This window comes from Canis lupus, chromosome 15 (assembly GCF_048164855.1).
Source record: "Canis lupus baileyi chromosome 15, mCanLup2.hap1, whole genome shotgun sequence".
Lineage (NCBI taxonomy): Eukaryota > Metazoa > Chordata > Mammalia > Carnivora > Canidae > Canis > Canis lupus.
This window is the reverse complement of record NC_132852.1, coordinates 45,368,772-45,386,951: the sequence shown is the minus strand read 5'-3', so window position 1 is coordinate 45,386,951 and position 18,180 is coordinate 45,368,772. Positions and strand designations below refer to the sequence as shown.

The following is an 18,180-nucleotide window of genomic DNA, read 5'->3' as shown; positions in this document are numbered from 1 at the left end:
TGTAAGAACTTTACACAGTGCCACTGCTGTGTTCAATGTGTCAGGGACACATGATACAGAAAGGCTGCTGAGTGCTCCTGCAGGAAATCATGGGATTATTTCCAATTTCTACCAAGTCCTTGGCGAGCGCGACCACTGTTGCCCTTGTCCCTGCTGAGGACTTTCTCAGCTGGATCGTCCTTAAAGCTCACTGTGCTGACTCTTCCCTGCAGGCTCCCATGCAGCTCCCGGCAGAAGGAGCCACACTGAGTGATCTCTTGTCACCTACGCCCCCAAAACTTGTCCACATTTTAACTTCCTATTTTGGGCTCAGAAGAAGCAGCTCATCTCTTCCTTCTCACTCTAGGACTCCTCTTGCTGGCACCTCAGGGCTGTGACACACTCTCTCTCCTCTGCAGGTGCCACCCCCCCCTCCGCGGTGCCATTCCCCTCCTCCACCTCTGCAGGTGCCACCCCCTACCTTCCCCTCTGCAGGTGCCACCCCCCACCTTCTCCTCTGCAGGTGTCACCTCCCCATATCCTCCTCTGCAGGTGCTACCTCTTTGACTTCCTTCTTCCTTCAACTTGACCCAAGTTTCTCTGAAATCCACACTTCCTGGGACTGTGCCTTTTCCTAGGGAGCATTCACCACACACACCCTGGCTCCCTCTGCCAGGTCTCCTGAAAGAGGGATCTGCCTCTCTGGGTCTTGGTTGCATTTCTGAGGCCTCGTTTGCTTGCTAATGATTGCCAGCAACTACCTCATAACTGGCCCTATGGTGCTTTCTTGTGGCTTCACCTCATTTCAGCTCTGACCAGTAGGCTGCTCTCTCCTTTCACGGCCATGACCCCATGCACGACTGGCGTGCCTAAAGCCCCTCAGTCTGTTGCTTCCTGGCAGGTTCTCTGGCCGCCTCTTTCTTTACCTCCCCTGGTGTTATCAGTGTTCTGGCCTCTGTCCCTAGATTCTCACACCTCAGGATCTCTATGAGCAGTGCTCTCCACAGCCAGCACCTCACTGCTGCTCAGAAATCTAGGCTCCATGTGGGAAGCCCAATACGTGGCTTGAACTCATGTTCCTGAGATTAAGACCAGAATTGAGGGACGCCTGGGTGGGTCAGCAGTTGAGTGTTTGCCTTTGGCTCAGGGCGTGATCCCCGGGTCCTGGGATTGAATCCTGCATCGGACTCCCTGCGTGAAGCCTGCTTCTCCCTCTGCCTATGTCTCTGCCTCTCTCTGTGTCTCTCATGAATAAATTTTTAAAAGATTTTATTTAAATCTCGTCCTTCCAAAACTACATGTGCACATGACATAAAGTGTGGAATAGGATTTCAGAGGCTTCACATCCTCTCTCAGGCCTATATAACCTGAACTCCCTGGGGGCCCATCAACTTGAGACTGAAAAATCTTACCTGAGAGTCAGTTCACCTGTCATCTTCTCCACTAAGCCTTTCTGGGCCCTGCGGGCACGCCTTCCTCTACAGGGCCTCCTCTGCCCCTCTACAGGGCCTCCTCTGCCCCTCTACGGTCATAAGAATCACTGTAAGCCACAGATGACAGGCACAATTTCTTGAGAGCCCACCGTATCTGAGACACATTTCAATGTTTACTGTAACATGGCCATTTTCACAGATGAAGCACCTGAAGCTCAAAGAGTTTAACCACAGAGCTTATAAAAGGGGGTGGGGGTGGGGACTGGAGAGGGAACCTGGCTTCTGATCTGCATTTCAGAGATTGGAGCGGGAACCCCTCCTGTCACTGACCCTCTGTTCCGCTTTCACAGACTGTCGTGGGAAGGAGAGAAGATGGTAACCGGTGCACTCCAGGGCTCTGGGCCCCTCTCTGGGGCCTCTGGGCCCCTCCCAAGGACAGTGTTTACTACATAAACCATGGCTAAGTGAAGAATGCTTGGTTTGATCTCACAGCTTTGGTTTGCAAGCACATCCCCAAAAATGCCTGGCATCCACCAATGATTACTTGAGAGAGCCAGCACATTACTTTCAGGGAAAAAAAAAAAAAAAAAAAAAAAAAAAAGCCCCCATCCCTGTCTCTGAATGGACATGCAAACCCCAAATATCAGTGAAACCACTGATTTTTATCCTTCTGTCCCAGACTTGGAAACCAGAAGTCCCTGTCTGAGTTTTCTAGCCGCATGACGGCACAAGGCTTCTCCTGGGAGGCTGAGGGCCAGGGTGTGCTTTGGGCTCCTGTTCTTCATGAAGGGGCTGCTCTGTCTGCTGTTTCCATGTCTTCTGGGACAAACTTACTAAGTCCAGAGCCATTGGTAGTAGAAGGGTCCATGCTTCCTCTGAGGAAGCTGTGTTAGCAGTAACCATGACCAGACCAGCACAAATCTGTACATGCTCCTCTCTGATTGGGAGCTGACAGGAAAACACGGATCATAGGTAGGTGCGTTTGAGGAATATTTTTACTACTGTCAGCAGTATTAAGAACATTGCTAAGGTTTCCCCTAATCCGACAAGCGGCACACTAGCAATAATGAAAAGCTCCGGTTTATCTGAGCGTGTACAACGATCTGCGTACCACTCTCAGGCTTTTAGTGTACGTGATGCTGTTCTCACAGCAAGTCTGGGAGAGATTTGGGGTTTTATTATCTATATTTATGAATGAGGAAGCCAAAGCCAGAGGCTAGGTAGTTTATTCAAGGTCACATGATTAGCAGGGGGAACAAACTGGATTTGAACCAGCCCTTATTTGGTTCTAAAGCCTGTCCTCTTCACCCTTACAATCTGTTGTCTGCTTGATAAACCTCACTCATGCGTGCCTCTGGATCCTGCTCCTGCATCTGGTCTTGTACCTTCCCTCATTTAATCCACTGGTGGACTAGGAAGATGACCTCTTCCTGGTTACTGCTTTACCCCCTTCCCTGCCTACTTAAAATACTCCCGGTTTCCTGCAGGCAAAGGATAATGTTCAAACTCCCTCTGATACTTGCGATTTTTCTGTCAATTGTCTTTATTTCACCCAGAACATCCCTTCTACTGATCCTATAACCTGCAGGCAAGAACATTAGACTCTGGAGCAAAAGTAAGGAGAGGATGGTGTACACTTTGCAGGAACCTATATAAAACCTATGACTATCTCCTACCCTCATTAATATGAAACATTAAAGGAAGCATTTTTTTTTAAAAGGAAGCATTTCTAAAAATATTTTATTTACTTACTTGAGAGAGAAAAACAGAGAGAGTACAAGCAGGGGCAGAGGCAGAGGGAAACATAGGCTACCCGCTGAACAGGGAGCCCAACACGGAGCTCAATCCCAGGACCCCAGGATCATGACCTGAGCAGACGCTTCCCAAAATGAGCCATACAGGTGCCCTTAAAGGAAGCATTTTAAATAAAGAGAGTATCATGACAAAGGAGAGAAGAATATATAGTGAAAAAAAAAACCAGTCTCTTCAACAAATGGTGTTGGGAAAACTGGACACCTACATGCAAAAGAATGAAATTGGACAACTTTCTTACATCATACACAAAAACCACCGCAAAATGGATTAAAGACCTAAATGTGAGACCCGAAACCATATAACTCCTAGAAGAAAACACAGGCAGTAATCTTGACATCAGCCTTAGCCACATTCTTCTGGATATGTCTCCTGAGGCAAGGGTAACAAAAGCACAAACCACACCAAAATAAGCTTCTGCACCATGAAGGAAACCATCAATAAAACTAAAAGACAATTTATGGAATGGGAAGAGATATTTGCAAATAATGTATCTATATACAAAATATACAAAAACATGTATTTTGATATCCAAAATATATAAAGAGCTTACACAAGTCAGCACCAAAAAACCCCAAATAATCCAATAAAAAAATGGTCAGAGGATAGACAATTTTCCAAAGAGGGCATCCAGATGGCCAAGAGACTCATGAGAAGATGCTCAACATCACTCATCATCAGGGAAACGCAAATCATAACCACAGTGAGATAGCACCTCACACCTGTCAGAATGGCTAATATCAACAACACAGGAAAGAACCAACAGAGTTTGGCAAGGATGCGGAGAAAGGTGAACCCTCTTACACTGCTGGTGGGAATGCAAACTGGTGCAGCCACTCTGGAAAACAGTATGATAGTTCCTCAAAAAATTAAAAATAGGGATCCCTGGGTGGCGCAGCGGTTTGGCGCCTGCCTTTGGCCCAGGGCGCGATCCTGGAGACCCGGGATCGAATCCCACATCGGGCTCCCGGTGCATGGAGCCTGCTTCTCCCTCTGCCTGTGTCTCTGCCTCTGTCTCTCTCTCTGTAACTATCATAAATAAATAAAAATTAAAAAAAAAATTAAAAATAGAAATACCATACAATCCAGTAATTCCATGACTGGATGCCCAAAGAAAATAAAAATACTAATTTGAAAAGATACATCCACCTTTATTGCAGCATTACTTATAATAGCCAAGATATGGAAGCAACACAAGTGTCCATCGCAAGATGGATGACTAAAGATGTGGTGTCTATATACAGTGAAATATTACTAAGCCATAAAAAAGAACGACATCATGTGCAACAACATGGATGGAGTTAGCGGGAATTAGTGAAGTCTAAAAAACTAAGCAAATGAACAAAGAAATAAATGCCGAAAGAGACTCATTAAGTACAGAGGACAAACTTGCTTGGGGGATAGGCTGGAGGGATGGGCAAAATAGATGGTGGGGAATGAGAGATCTAGGCTTCCATTTATGGAATGAACGAATCACAGGGATGGAAGGCACAGCATAGGGAATATCGTTGATGGGATTGCAAAAGAGTTGTGTGGTGACAGATGGGAGCTACACTTGTGGTGGGCACAGCATAGGATGTAGACTTGTCAAATCACCATGTTGCACACCTGAAACTAATATAACACTGTGTTCAATACTTCACCTATATGCCAAAAATAAATATATAAAAGGAAAGCTTAAAAAAAAGAGAATGTTAAAAAAAAGACAATATTAGTGACATTTTTCACATCATGAATTACTAATGGTGGCTAATGTACAATTTCTCTTTACCACCTGCTGCTTGCTAAAAACTCTAGCGTCTGTCCAAGGAAATTTTAGTGAAGAGCTTGTAAGAAAACAATGCCCCCCCCCAAGTATGTGTACTAAAATCTTTGCTGATTCTCCATACAGTTGTTTAGTGCTGCTTTGCATGTGGTTTGTCAAGAGAACCTCACACCATGAGTATATTTGCTGTGAGTCTCCTTCCTGCTGAATGAAGGGATGAGGAAGTGTGTGTAAGTTTGCTGTGTTATGACTCCACCAGAAATTTTCTCCATCAGGAAACACTCTTCCCAATAATGTATTGATTAGCCAGTGTTAATAGTTAGGAAGACTTTGAAGAACTATGATGAAAAATTATGATGAGAATAAATGCTAGGGCCTATTTTAGGGTGTTTTCTTGGTGTGTGTGGGGGTGTGTGGGTGGGGTTACCTTTTACATTTTAAGATTTTGCCTTCGTGTAGGGTGAACATGACGGTTCTCCCTGATGGGATGCATGAGGACACCTCTGCCTGGGGCTCCGGCTGACACAGGCACTGCTCGGCCAGTGCTCACTGAAAAAGCAGCCAGCTAGGTCCTTGCCATCATGGGGCATCCCTGCATCAAGGGAAGAGGCCAATCTGAGGTCTCTCCTGACTCCAAGGTTCTGTGATGTTGATCCTGGCCCGCCACTTTGTGGCAACTGGACCACGGCCATGCCACTCACTCATTTAGGCCTTAGTTTCCTTGCTCCTAAGTGGAGGGTTCGGCCTGGTTATCTCAGGCTTTCGTAGACCTAAAACCCAGAGAAAAAACACTGAGATGCTAACACCAGTCACCTCTGGATGTGAAGAGGTCTATTTTGTCCATCAGGTACAATCCTTCCACATATTGTCCAGATTGCCCATTACACAGTGGAAACAAGAGCCAGGGTACATTCTATTCCAACAGGAATGACATGGAACACTGAGATAGTCTACCCCAGAGACAGCTATGCTCAGAGTCCCCCAGTCTTGGCTTTGCTGCCTCCCTGCAAATGCAGAGTGTTGTAGGTTTTGCATGATTCAAAGAATAAAATGCACACAAGTCCTCCCTCCTTTTATCACCCAGAGCAGCTCATGATACAGAAAGCTTGGCCTAGCATCAGTTTAGGCAATGCTGAACCTGGGGTCTGGGCTTCATTCCCTTATTAACTAGCTTTGGGACCTGGGGCCTAATCCACCTCTGGGCCTCATTTCCCCCATCTGTAAAAAAGCAAGAACAAAAACAGTCATACTATCAGAGGATCTAAAATCCAGTGCTTATGTGATTAACCTGAGGCCAAACAGCAAATCAGTCTAAGATGCTTACTCACCACCCTTAGCCAAGGACAGTCCTAGGGCTAAGGCCCACCTCTGTCCTGGAGGGTTCAAACTCGGGCTTGGGCTCGCTGGCTCTGGGGGCTTGACAGGCTGCCCCAAGCGAGAGTTTATCTGGTTCCAGATGACAGAGAGTAAATCCCTGTCCCGCCTACGCCCAGCCCCAGGGCAACCCTCTTTCTGCAACCACAGAGAACCCCATAAATGTTTGATCTGTCACTACCACCTGAAACAGGCTCCCTGCCTCTCCCTGCACCACTCCACTCTGGCAGAAAGGGGAAAAAAGTACTTAGGTTCAGCTGCAATTTACTCAGCAGAGTGATTAATCAATTAATTATTCCATTCACCGAGCTGTTCAAAAGCATTTCAGAGTGTTTACCATGTGCTTTGTCTTACTGCTGGAGAACCAGAGGGGGAAGCAGGGAGGCCTTCCATGTTATGCGCCTCGGGAGTGGAGGGTGTATGTGGATGAGACACGTCTGCCAGTGGCCTGGTGCCTGCCCTGGGACTGAGGTGTCATCCGGTGGTCCTGCCAGTTTGATTTTCCCATGTGAATTTTCTACACAGAGTGATCATTTTAAAGTGAAGATCTGCCAAAGGCTGTTCCTTGAAGTTCTTACAGCTTCCCCAGGCCTCAAGGATAAAGAACCTCTTCACAGGACCAGAAGATTTGCCAGGAGTGGGTCTTAGGTTCCCCTTCTAACAGCCTCGTTAGTCATTCTCCAGAACTGGAATGCTGCTTCCACTCTTGACCCCAACCACCCCTCTCTCGAGAGATTGAACACCATCCCCCACCCCGGCCCCTAAAAAACAAGAAGGACCTGGCTAAGGCATCTTCACTCTCGGATCCCTGGACCTTCAGAAAGCTCCTCCCTCTACCCACCTGCCTCGCTTACTCACCCATGGCTTCACAATTCTTTGCTGGCTTCTGCGTCTTCTCCAGTCACTGAAAGGGAGCTATGCTTACCTGTGTTTGTAAGTCGGTGCCAGGTGCAGGGTTTGAATTCAAGCAGGCCTTCCATATGTGTTGGGTGACTGAATAAATCTGGGGTGTGTACATTACACGTCTGTGGTTATGTGGGCTTTTGGTTTGGAGAAGAGAAGGCAAAGTAAACACTTCTATATTGAGGTAAGCAGAGAAACAGATTTTAGAGAGCAAGCGGGTCAAAAAGCCTAAACAGCCCAGCATTGACCAGCTTCTCATTTCACTGGGCTTTACTGTGTCCCGGGTCAGAAGATGCTTGTTTGCTTTTGAAGTGCCTGTGACGATCTCTCTAAAAAAAAAAGGCATTACTGTATGCCCAGGCCAGGTTCTTCTCTGGGATTGGAATTATAAAACCGATCTCAGTCCTCCTTGTGTTTTTTGTTTTCCATGTAGAAAGAGCTGGCGACGGCCTTTCCATGCTCACTCCACAGGGAGGGGGGTTGATATTAGATAAAAGAATGCATCTGGAGCATTTAGCATAATGGCTGGCAAGCAGGAAGTGCTGAGTAAATGCTACCTTTTATTATCCACTGTGCTAGCAATTGTGTCATGACTTTTCCCCCGGATAGAGATGCACTGGACATGGGGGTTTGCAGTTTTATAGCAGGCTGGGATATGAAGCCTGCTTGCTGTGGGAGCCAGCTGGCCAGATCCCCAAAGTTCTCCATTCCTGGGTGGAGCTACTAGCAGAACCCTGGTCCCAGTGGCTTCATGATGCACCTGTACCTGTTGGGAAGCAGCTGCCTGAACTTACACTGACTAGCTGCTAATAATAGGAAAGTGTTTCTTTGACAGTCTAATCTCACTTTTTCCGGTGATGTCATTTCTCAGTCTTAAGCGACAATACTTTCTTTCTTCATTTTTACAGCATTTGGACATTGAAATTTATCATTGCTGATTTCTTTAAAATCTCAACTTAGGTACTTGGATATATGTTATGTGTGTGTTCCTGTTCATGAATGTTCCAGACAAATGGAAGGGTTCCAGACAAATGATTAGGCTACTCTTTGCCTGACTTCCCAAATCCTTCATGAATGGAAGAGAGGACTGGGGAAGAAGGAGAAATGTAACTTTGGGGGTAGATGGTATGGTTATTATCACATAATTTTCCAAACTTTTCGTTAGAGATTCTCTCTAACGAAACATGGTTAAAATGTAAATGAAAGGACACAATTTAAACAGAGCGATTTAGCCTGACAGGTAAATGTAAAGGAACTAGGGCTGGTATCACCCTTTTATCTTGGTAACGGTACAAATATTACGAACTGATATGAAAGAGGCTCAAGTTTAAGAAACAAATATTCAGCTGAGCTCATTCCTGTGCCTTGCCAATGGGTACCATTAGCCACTGCCTAACTTCCAAAGGCATAGGAAGTACAGAAAGTCTTGCAAGCTTGTTCCCTTCATATAAGTGCCTATGAGAGTCACTGCCCCAGCAGCTAGAGCAGCTAAATATACACCAGAGAACAAAGTGGGAACAGATTTCGTGATCAGGCCAAAGAACTCGCTGTCCTAGATAATGACTCCAAATACTCCATGCTTTTGGTGGTGGTGGTGGTGGTGGTGGGTCCAGCAGCATGGATCTAGTCTCAAAGATAAGGAAATGGAGGGATGCCTGGGTGGCCCGCTGGTTGAGCATCTGCCTTTGGCTCAGGTTGTGATCCCAGAGTCTTGGGAACGAGTCCCACATTGGGCTCCCCGCAGGGAGCCTGCTTCTCCCTCTACCTGTGTCTCTGCCTTGCTCTAAACAAAACCCTGAAAGATTAAAAAAAAAAAAAAAAAAAGATAAGAAAATGGACATGGCATAGGGATTTGGGAATAGGGCTATGAACTTAATTCAGGTTAAAATTCCAAAGCAAGTTTCCCAAACTACCATGGGCTGGAATGGCAGCTTTTTTGCTTTGTTGTTTCAAGGGTAGGTTTTATTTTAAAATAGCTTTATTAAGGTATAATTGACATACAATAGACTATACGTACAAAAGAGTACAATTTGATGTTTGGACATATGTATACATTCACGAAATTGTCAACACAATCAAGATAATGAACATATTCATCACCTTGAAAGTGTCTGTATATTCTTTTATAACCTATCCCTTCTGCCTCTCCCCACTCTTTACCCTACAACACATTCCTGGGTCATGTCCCAAGGTAATCTGACTGTTCCTATACATTTGTATTTTCTAGAAATTTATATAAATGTAATCCATACCAAGTATGGATTCTTATATCTGGGTTCTTTCACAACATAATTATTCTGAGATTCATCGATGCTATTGCCTGGATTTCCTTGTACAGATGTGCTAGTTTATATCCATCATCTGTTGAAAGACATTTAGGTTATTTCTAAATTTTTGCCATTTTGAAGAGAGTGGCTATGATTTTTGTGCACAACTCTCTGTATGGGCATACACTTTCATTTCTCTTGGGTCGATGAGTAAGGAGGGGAGTGAATGGCATAGAGTCAATGGGTGTTTAACTTTTTAAAAAGCCACCACATGGATTTCCAAAGCAGTGGCACCATTTTACCTTCCTACACAGGGCATAAGAGTTCTAGTTTCTTCATATCTTCCCTAGTACTTGGTACAGCCATTCTAATCAGCATGCAGTGGTATCTATTGTGATTTTACTTTGCATTTCCCTAATGGCCAATGATTTGAACATCTTTTCTTTTTCTTTTTTTTTAAAGATTTATTTATTGAGAGAGAGAGACAGCAAGTAAGCACAGCTGGGGGTGGGTGAGGGGGAGGGGGAAGGAGACAGACAAGCAGACTCCCTGCTCTGTATATACACACACACATATTTTCTGGACTTAAGACCTTTTCTAAATATATGATTTACAAATATTTTCTCACATCTGTGGTTTTTCATTCTCTTAGTATATCTTTAGAAGGACAGAAATTATTAATTTTGATGAAGTCCAATTTATAAATTTTTCTTAATTATGGATTATTTCTTCTAAGAAATCCTTAAGTCAAGGCCAGTAGATTTTCTCCTATGTTTTTTTTTAGAAGTTTTATAGTTCCAGTATTACATTTATTTATTTATTTATTTATTTATTTATTTATTTATTTATGATTTATCTATCTGTTTTAGAGAGGGGAGCAGGGCAGAAAGAGAGAGAGAGACTCCAAATCAGTCTCACTGCTGAATCTGGAGCTGGATATGGGACTTGATCCCATGACCTTGAGATCATGACCTGAGCTGAAACCAACAGTTGGGTGCCCAACTGACTGAGCCACCCAGGTGCCCCCTGGTATTACTTTTAGAGTTAATTTTTGTATGGTGTGAGGTAAGGGTTTAATTATTGTTTTTACATGTGGATATCCAAATGCTCTAGCACCATGTGTTAAAAAGACTAGCTTTTCTTTAAGTTGCCTTTGCATGTGTGTTGAAAATCAATTGATGTCATTGATGTGTGTGTGTGTGTGGGGAGCGGTCTATTTTTGGACTTTCATTCTGTTTCATTTGTTTTATCTGTTTTTATGCCAATGTACATTACCTTGATTATAGAAGTATTATAATAAGTATTGGAGTCAGATAATGCAATTCCTCAAACTACTTCTTTTGAAGTTGTGTCAGCTGTTCTAGGTCCTTTGCATTTACCTATTAATTTTAAAATTAGCTTGTCAACTTCTACAAAAAAAGCCTGCTGTGATTTTGATTGGGATTATGTTAACTTTAACAATATTAAGTCTTCCAACTGATAAATATATTTCTTTATTCTTTAGGTCTTTTTTTTTTTTAAATTTTATTTTTTTAAGTAATATCTACACCCAATGTGGAGCTCAAACTCACAACCCTATGGTCAAGAATCACATGCTTCACTGATTGAGCCAGCCCCTCATTTTTTTGGGCCTTCTTTAATTTTTCTCAGCAGTGTTTCTTTTTTTCCTTTTCTTTAAAGATTAATTGATTGATTGATTTGAGAGAGAGCGCACAACCACCACTGGGGAGGGGGGAGAAGCAGCAGGGGAGGGAGAGGAGCAAACAGACTGCACAGAGTATGGAGAACCTGATGCAGGGCTCAGTCCCACCACCCTGAGATCATGACCTGAGCTGAAACCAAGTGTCAGATACTTAACTGACTGAGCAACCTAGGTGCCCTATTGCTAAATTCTTATTAGTTCTTTTTTTTTTTTTTTTTTAATTTTTTTATTTATTTATGATAGTCACAGAGAGAGAGAGAGGCAGAGACACAGGCAGAGGGAGAAGCAGGCTCCATGCACCGGGAGCCCGATGTGGGAATCGATCCCGGGTCTCCAGGATCGCGCCCTGGGCCAAAGGCAGGCGCCAAACCGCTGCGCCACCCAGGGATCCCTAAATTCTTATTAGTTCTATTAGCATTTAAAAAAAAAGATTTTATTCATTTATTCATTAGAGACAGAGAGAGAGAGAGAGAGAGAGAGAGAGAGGCAGAGACACAGGCAGAGGGAGAAGCAGGCTCCATGCAGGGAGCCTAATGTGGGACTCGATCCCGGGTCTCCAGGGTCATGCCCTGGGCTGAAGGCAGGCACTAAACCACTGAGCCACCCAGGGATCCCCTATTAGTATTTTTGTAGATCCCATCAACTTTTCTGTATAGATGATCATATCATCTATAAAGAAAGTGTTATTTTTCCTTTCCTTTACCACTTCCTTTATCTTATTTATTTTTGGGGCCTTACTGGCTTAGCTGAAGTGATGAGAGTAGACATCCTTACCTTCTTCCTGAGCTTAGAATGGAAAGCATTCCATCCCTCACCATTAAGTATGATGTTAGTTGTTTGTTTTGCATAGATGCCCTTTTTCAGGCTGGAGAAGCACCCTTCTAATCTAGTTTGCTGAGTTTCTATTAGGAATGGATGATGAATTTTCTCAACTGCTTCTCCATCTATTGAAGTGATATTATTTTTCTTGAGTCTGTTAATATGGTAAATTACACTGATCAATTCTTGAATGTTAAACCAACCTTGCATTCAAGGGATAAACCACACTTGGTCACAATATATTATCTTTCTTATATATTGGTACATTTGACTAGTTAAAATTTTTGGATCTGTGTTCATGAGGAATATGGGTCAATACTTTTTCTTCTGTATGTCTTTGATTTTAATGCCAGTAATGCTGGCTTATAGGATGAATTGGGAAGTGTTCTTTTTGGATTCTCTGGAAGAGTTTTTGTAAAATTACTATTACGTATTCCTCAATATTGGGTGGTATTCAAGTGTGAATTCTTACAAGGGTAGGAAAAAAAGTTGTGAAAGGCTGAAATGGACCCAAAAGATGACTAGGTGTATCTTGTCTAGGTCATGCTTCTAGGTTATCTCAGTCTTTGTCTTTGAACTGTGTACAACTCTGTAAACTGAATACTGATAATAATGCAAAAGAGTCTTGTCCATAAAAATGCAGGTTAATTGTATCTGGTCAAAGGCAATTTATTATTGCCCTGAAAACAAACCTATTTTGCATATACTGTGAAATAATTTCACGTCATTGCATACTCTTCGAATTATCTTTTGAACCAGTTGTAACATCTAATGGTTCCCTCATTAGTTAATGAGTTAAATAAAATCTTTGATGTGTTCATTTTATACTTGCACAAGAATAGTAATTTTACCTTTAACATTATCTTTTGACAGGAATGATGAGAATTCATGGTACGGGCTTTGTTAAATCCAAGTATTACCAGGTTGGTTACCTGCTAAGGTGATGAGCTCCAGAGAAGAGTTGTTTTAAGATGAAAGAGAGGATTGGCATTTGTTTCCTCATCTCTAAAAAGAGGTATTGAGATGGATAATTTCTAAAGTCCTCTCTCATTCTAACTGTACAACTCTGACTTGGCGATTTCATGATGAACTTACTTCGATTTGCAGAGTTCAGTTTCATTATCTGTTAAAATGGAATAGTGACACTTTCTGTACCCATCTCAGATAATCACACGAGATAATAGATTTGAAATGTTGAAAGTGCAGTATAAATCTAGAGGGTTATTATCTGTTCTTCACAAAAAGCAAAGATAAATGATCCCAAGCCTCATTCTCTCATTTTGGCCAATTGTTTAAAATTTGAAATCTTTGTAATCTTCTAGGAAACCTGAATGAGCTGATTTGAACTTAAACTTTTTTTTTTTCATTGAAGAAGAGTCATCATCTTAAATTAATTTCATCATGGGCTTTAAATAATCTAGAATGATATTAAATTCTGAAACTAGACATTCTGAAATACATCAAATGCCTCCAGGGCTGCTCTCAAATACTGGGGCAGTTGCATGGACAGTGCTGAGAAGGAGCCATTTTCATTTCTATGCTGTAATTAAAAGGTTCATAGAATTCTTCAAAAAGCTGTATGTCTCACATTTCCTCACGGCCAGTGCTGCCTATGAGCCAGGATACTCCTTGAGAATGGTCTTCCTATACTCTGAAGCTCCTTTCTTATTCCAGCCTGTTTTCAATCACCTCCCTTAGGGGTGTTGGTATATCCAGCTTGGGAAGGCACAGGATCCAAATGTGCAGGGCTCCAGCAAGGTAGACTCTGTACTTTTCTCCAGTATAAAACAATGAATTTATGGTCTAGTTTATGTTCTTAATACCTGAGGTCATGTATATATTGTCTTGTTTTCTTACACTTAAGATAAAATTAAATTGAGTGATATTAAGTTCTCTTCCAATTTAAACGTAAAAAAAAAAAAAACACCTTGTATGCTATGAAAGAAAAATAGGAAATATAGCCTATAATTCTTTTTTAAATGATTTTATTTATTCATGAGAGACATACAGAGAGAGGCAGAGACACAGGGAAAGGGAAAAAGCAGGCTCCCTGTAGGGAGGCAATGTGAGACTCAATCCCAGGACTCTGAGATCACAACCTGAGCCGAAGGCAGATGCTCAAACACTGAGTCACCCAGGTGCCCCTGTATCTTATATTTCTATGTGCCTCTCTATGCATTCATTCATAAAATCCATCAATTTATTTATGCTATAGGTATCTTCTGTGTGCAGGGCACTATGTACACTACCAAAAAAACACCCCAAAACTAGGATGTAACTCTGCTTTCAAGGAGGTTATGAAAATCCTTCTCCCACCAGGGGAGTGTAAGGGGTAAGGGGGAGAGTGCCTTAAGGCCTATATTAGTCAATGCTAGAGGAACTGCTACTCAATTAATTAATTAATTAATAATCAGCAAATAGCATCCAGTGAAGAAGTGTGGCTTAGCCTCCAAATGCTAATTACTGGCCTCTTTATGGTGCTGAGACAGTGAGGGCAAATCATTGCAGGATCCCAGATGAGTTGGCACACAGACATTGCAATGAGGCTGTGATTCTCATTTGTACCAGCATGCATGCCAGTTTTTATCTAGTGAGATTAATTAGAACTTTTAAAGTGTAAGTTAGAGCCATAAAATATTAACGTTCATGTCATTGGTAATCTGTAAGTGTACTGAAATAGCCCAGGGCAATTTTAGGGTATGCTGCTTTGACTGGTATTTGGAGATGGGAGTTTCCCACTGCCTTTCAGGTAAAGGGTCCTTAGTATTCTGCTCTGTGACCCTGACCTTTGACCTGCAACTCTCCTTACCTCTGCATGTTCTTGCATCCATCTTCCTAACCCCTTTGGTGCTTCCCAGAAAATGTAATGTTACTTTGATGCATTTGTCACATACCTGCAGCTAGAATTCTAGCTGTGACGTCTCCAGGAAAATCCCTGGCTCAGGTTCTAGATTGTTCCTCCATTATTAACATGACTTATGATGCTCCATTAACTGGAAAATAAAAGCAGCATTTATTTCCCCTCTACATGCAACTCCCAATCACTAAATGCTCTATTAAGGTGATGGTAATGGTGAACTGGTCTATTTCCTCACATCTTTGCACGATGCGTTTCCCAAGTGTTCCATATTGTTGATCCTTTAACATAAACTTCTAGAGAGAAAGGCCCATGTCTGTGTCGAACTGCAGTTCCAAGGACAGTGACAAGTGTAAATAAAGGCTTTGTTCTCCCTCCATTCAGTTACTGTATCATGGGTTTACATTAAAAGACGTATACATTGTAAGAACTTTGGTATTGTGGAGATGCTCTAATTCAGATTTCTTATGTACAGACAGAGAGGTCAAGTATCTGCCTTATAGTGCACTTTGGGTGAGAAGGAGAACCCAAGCTACTTCCCACCAGCACACTGTCTTTTAAAATGTGTGTGTTTAGGGATGCCTGGGTGGCTCAGCAGTTAAGCCTCTGCCTTCGGCCCAGGGCACGATCCTGGAGTTCCAGGATCGAGTCTCACATCAGGCTTCCTGCATGGAGCTTGCTTCTCTCTCTGCTTATGTCTCTATCTCTCTTTCTGTGTCTCTCATGAATAAATTAAATCTATAAATCTATAAATAAATAAATAAATAAATAAATAAATAAATAAATAAAATGTGTGTGGTTTGTGTGTGTGTGTGTTTTTAGAGTGAGAGAAACTTAAAGATTTTTTTTGCATATTTTTTATTGGAGTTCAATTTGCCAACATATAGTATAACCCCCACTGTTCATCCTGTCAACTGCCCCACTCAGTGCCCATCACCCAGTCACCCCATCCCCCACCCACTTCCCCTTCCATTACCACTTGATCATTTCCCAGAGTTAGGAGTCTCTCAAGTTCTGTCACCCTCTCTGATTTTTCCCACTCATTTTCTTTCCTTTCTCCTTTAATCCCTTTCACTATTTTTTATATTCCCTATATGAGTGATACCATATAATGTTTGTCCTTCTCCGATTGACTTACTTCACTCAGCAGAATACCCTCCAGTTCCAACCACGTCAAAGCAAATGGTGGGTGTTTGTCGTTTCTAATGGCTGAGTAATATTCCATTGTATACACAGACCACATCTTCTTTATCCATTCATCTTTCGATGGAAACCGAGGCTCCTTCCACAGTTCGGCTATTGTGGACATTGCTGCTATAAACATTGGGGTGCAGGTGTCCTGCCGTTTCACTGCATCTGTATAAAGATTTTTTTCTAAAAATTTCTCTCTTTGAAAGAGAGAGAGAGAGTGAGAGAGCAGGCACGATCAGAGAGAAGAAGAAGCAGCTTCCCCACTGAGCAGGGAGTTGAACATGGGGCTCGATCCCAGGACCCTGAGATCATAACCTGAGCCAAAAGCAGATACGTAACTGATGGAGCCACCCAGGTGTCCCTAGCACACTGTCTTCTAAAGAACAACATGACCTGGGCACACCTGGCACCCAATAGTACTGACCTGGTCTATTCTAGTTCTGTCGGGACAGTGGACATTTGCATATTTGGGGCTTCTTATCACATTTTGTCTTTCTACAGTTGGATAAATTCCTACACGATGAAATCTACCTCTCCTACCCAGAGTCAAGACTTAAAATCCCTAGCCACCATGTCGGGAAATGTGGACCTAATCCTAGGCTGCTCCCACCAGAGGCCCCCGTGTTAGACTTTGACTTGACAGTGACCATTTGATGAAATGGGCTCTGTGTGGATGTTCCATTGTGCTGATGCTGGTGCCAGCAGTAACTTGTGGCTTCTTCGGCAGTGGTGGTGGTGATAGTGAGTCCCAGATGCAGAAGTGGCACCATGCTAGAAGCAATTATACTCGGGGAAGGAAGGTCAAGTTTCCACCATTCGGTTCCCAGTGGAAGTTGTGGCTCTGGACTGGCTTTAAGAGCTGCTTCTGGAGGCTCAGCCTCAAAGCTGTTCCTCTGGCCATTGAACCAGTCTGTTAGCTAGCATTTCTAGTAAATCCTTTCCTGGCCACCGTGGATTCTGTTTTATTTTTCTATTTTGGTAATTAAAACCCTGACCCATATTGTATTGGTACCAGAAGTAATGCCAGCTCATGGACCTTTAAGAAAATAAGGATCTTAGGTTTGGTCTCTGATCCCAGTGAGTGTGAACACAGTGAGAACACATTTACTGGTAAAAGGTGGGGCTTGGGCAGCCCCTGGCATCAATGGCAAAACTGTTAAGCCAGGGATCACTCTGGTTAACAGGAATGACACATGCATGCATTGAAGGCAAAGCGCGGGGTGCGGGGGCGGGGGGGGGGGACAGGGGACTGAGTGGCCACACCCACGGAATGACACGATAGGGATGAGCAGGTCAAACCCTGTGGGGTCGTATGGTTGCTTTTAAATAGACTGTAGATTTTTTTTAAAAAAAAGGAAGATTGTAAATAACAAATCTTAAATTTTAGTTTAAGGAATTTTTTTTAAAGATTTTATTTATTCATGAGAGACACAGAGAGAGAGAGAGGCAGAGACACAGGCAGAGGGAGAAGCAGGCTCCATGCAGGGAGCCTGACGTGGGACTTGATCCTGGATTCCAGGATCACGCCCTGGGCTGAAGGTGGCGCTCAACCGCTGAGCCACCCAGGTGTCCCCTAGTTTAAGGAATTTTCAACGAAGCGGGTATTTCTGATTGTTCTGTCAACCGCCAACAATACAGCTCGGAACTGCCACGGAACAGGCCCCAGCCCTCATCCCATCATTCACGGGCTATGATGAGCCAAGCACAGCTACCACTGAGCGTTAGGATTCGAGTCGGGGAAGAGGAGGCTCCTGTGACCTGGGATGGGGTCTGGTGGGGAGATCTGGATGCCCAGACTGTGCTGTGAGACCCCAGCCCACCACAGAAGCCACCCTCTTCTCCGTTGATACAGCAGGAAGACCCTGTAACAGACCACAGAAAGTTAGTCCACCTCATGCTAGACCCTCACCCCATTCTTGCCTCTAGGTCGCTAAGTACGTTGACTCTAGCCCAGCCCTATGTGGAGCTGGTTTTTATTACTTGCACCTGGGGTCCTAAACAATGTAGCTGCCACATCAGGCTCCTGCTGTAACTCTGGTTCTTCTGTCAAAACACAACACAACAAACCCTGCTACCTC

General features: G+C 43.3%; 1 long non-coding RNA gene across 1 annotated transcript; it reads right to left on the bottom strand.

Annotated features, from left to right (window-relative positions):
• Positions 1-12,740: 12,740 nt before the first annotated feature.
• Positions 12,741-17,294, bottom strand: LOC140605008 (uncharacterized). The gene is made up of 3 exons (XR_012007806.1): positions 16,050-17,294; positions 14,949-15,047; positions 12,741-13,177 (listed from the first exon to the last, which is right to left on the bottom strand). It is a non-coding gene; the product is annotated as an uncharacterized lncRNA (long non-coding RNA).
• Between the last annotated feature and the right edge of the window lie 886 nt (positions 17,295-18,180).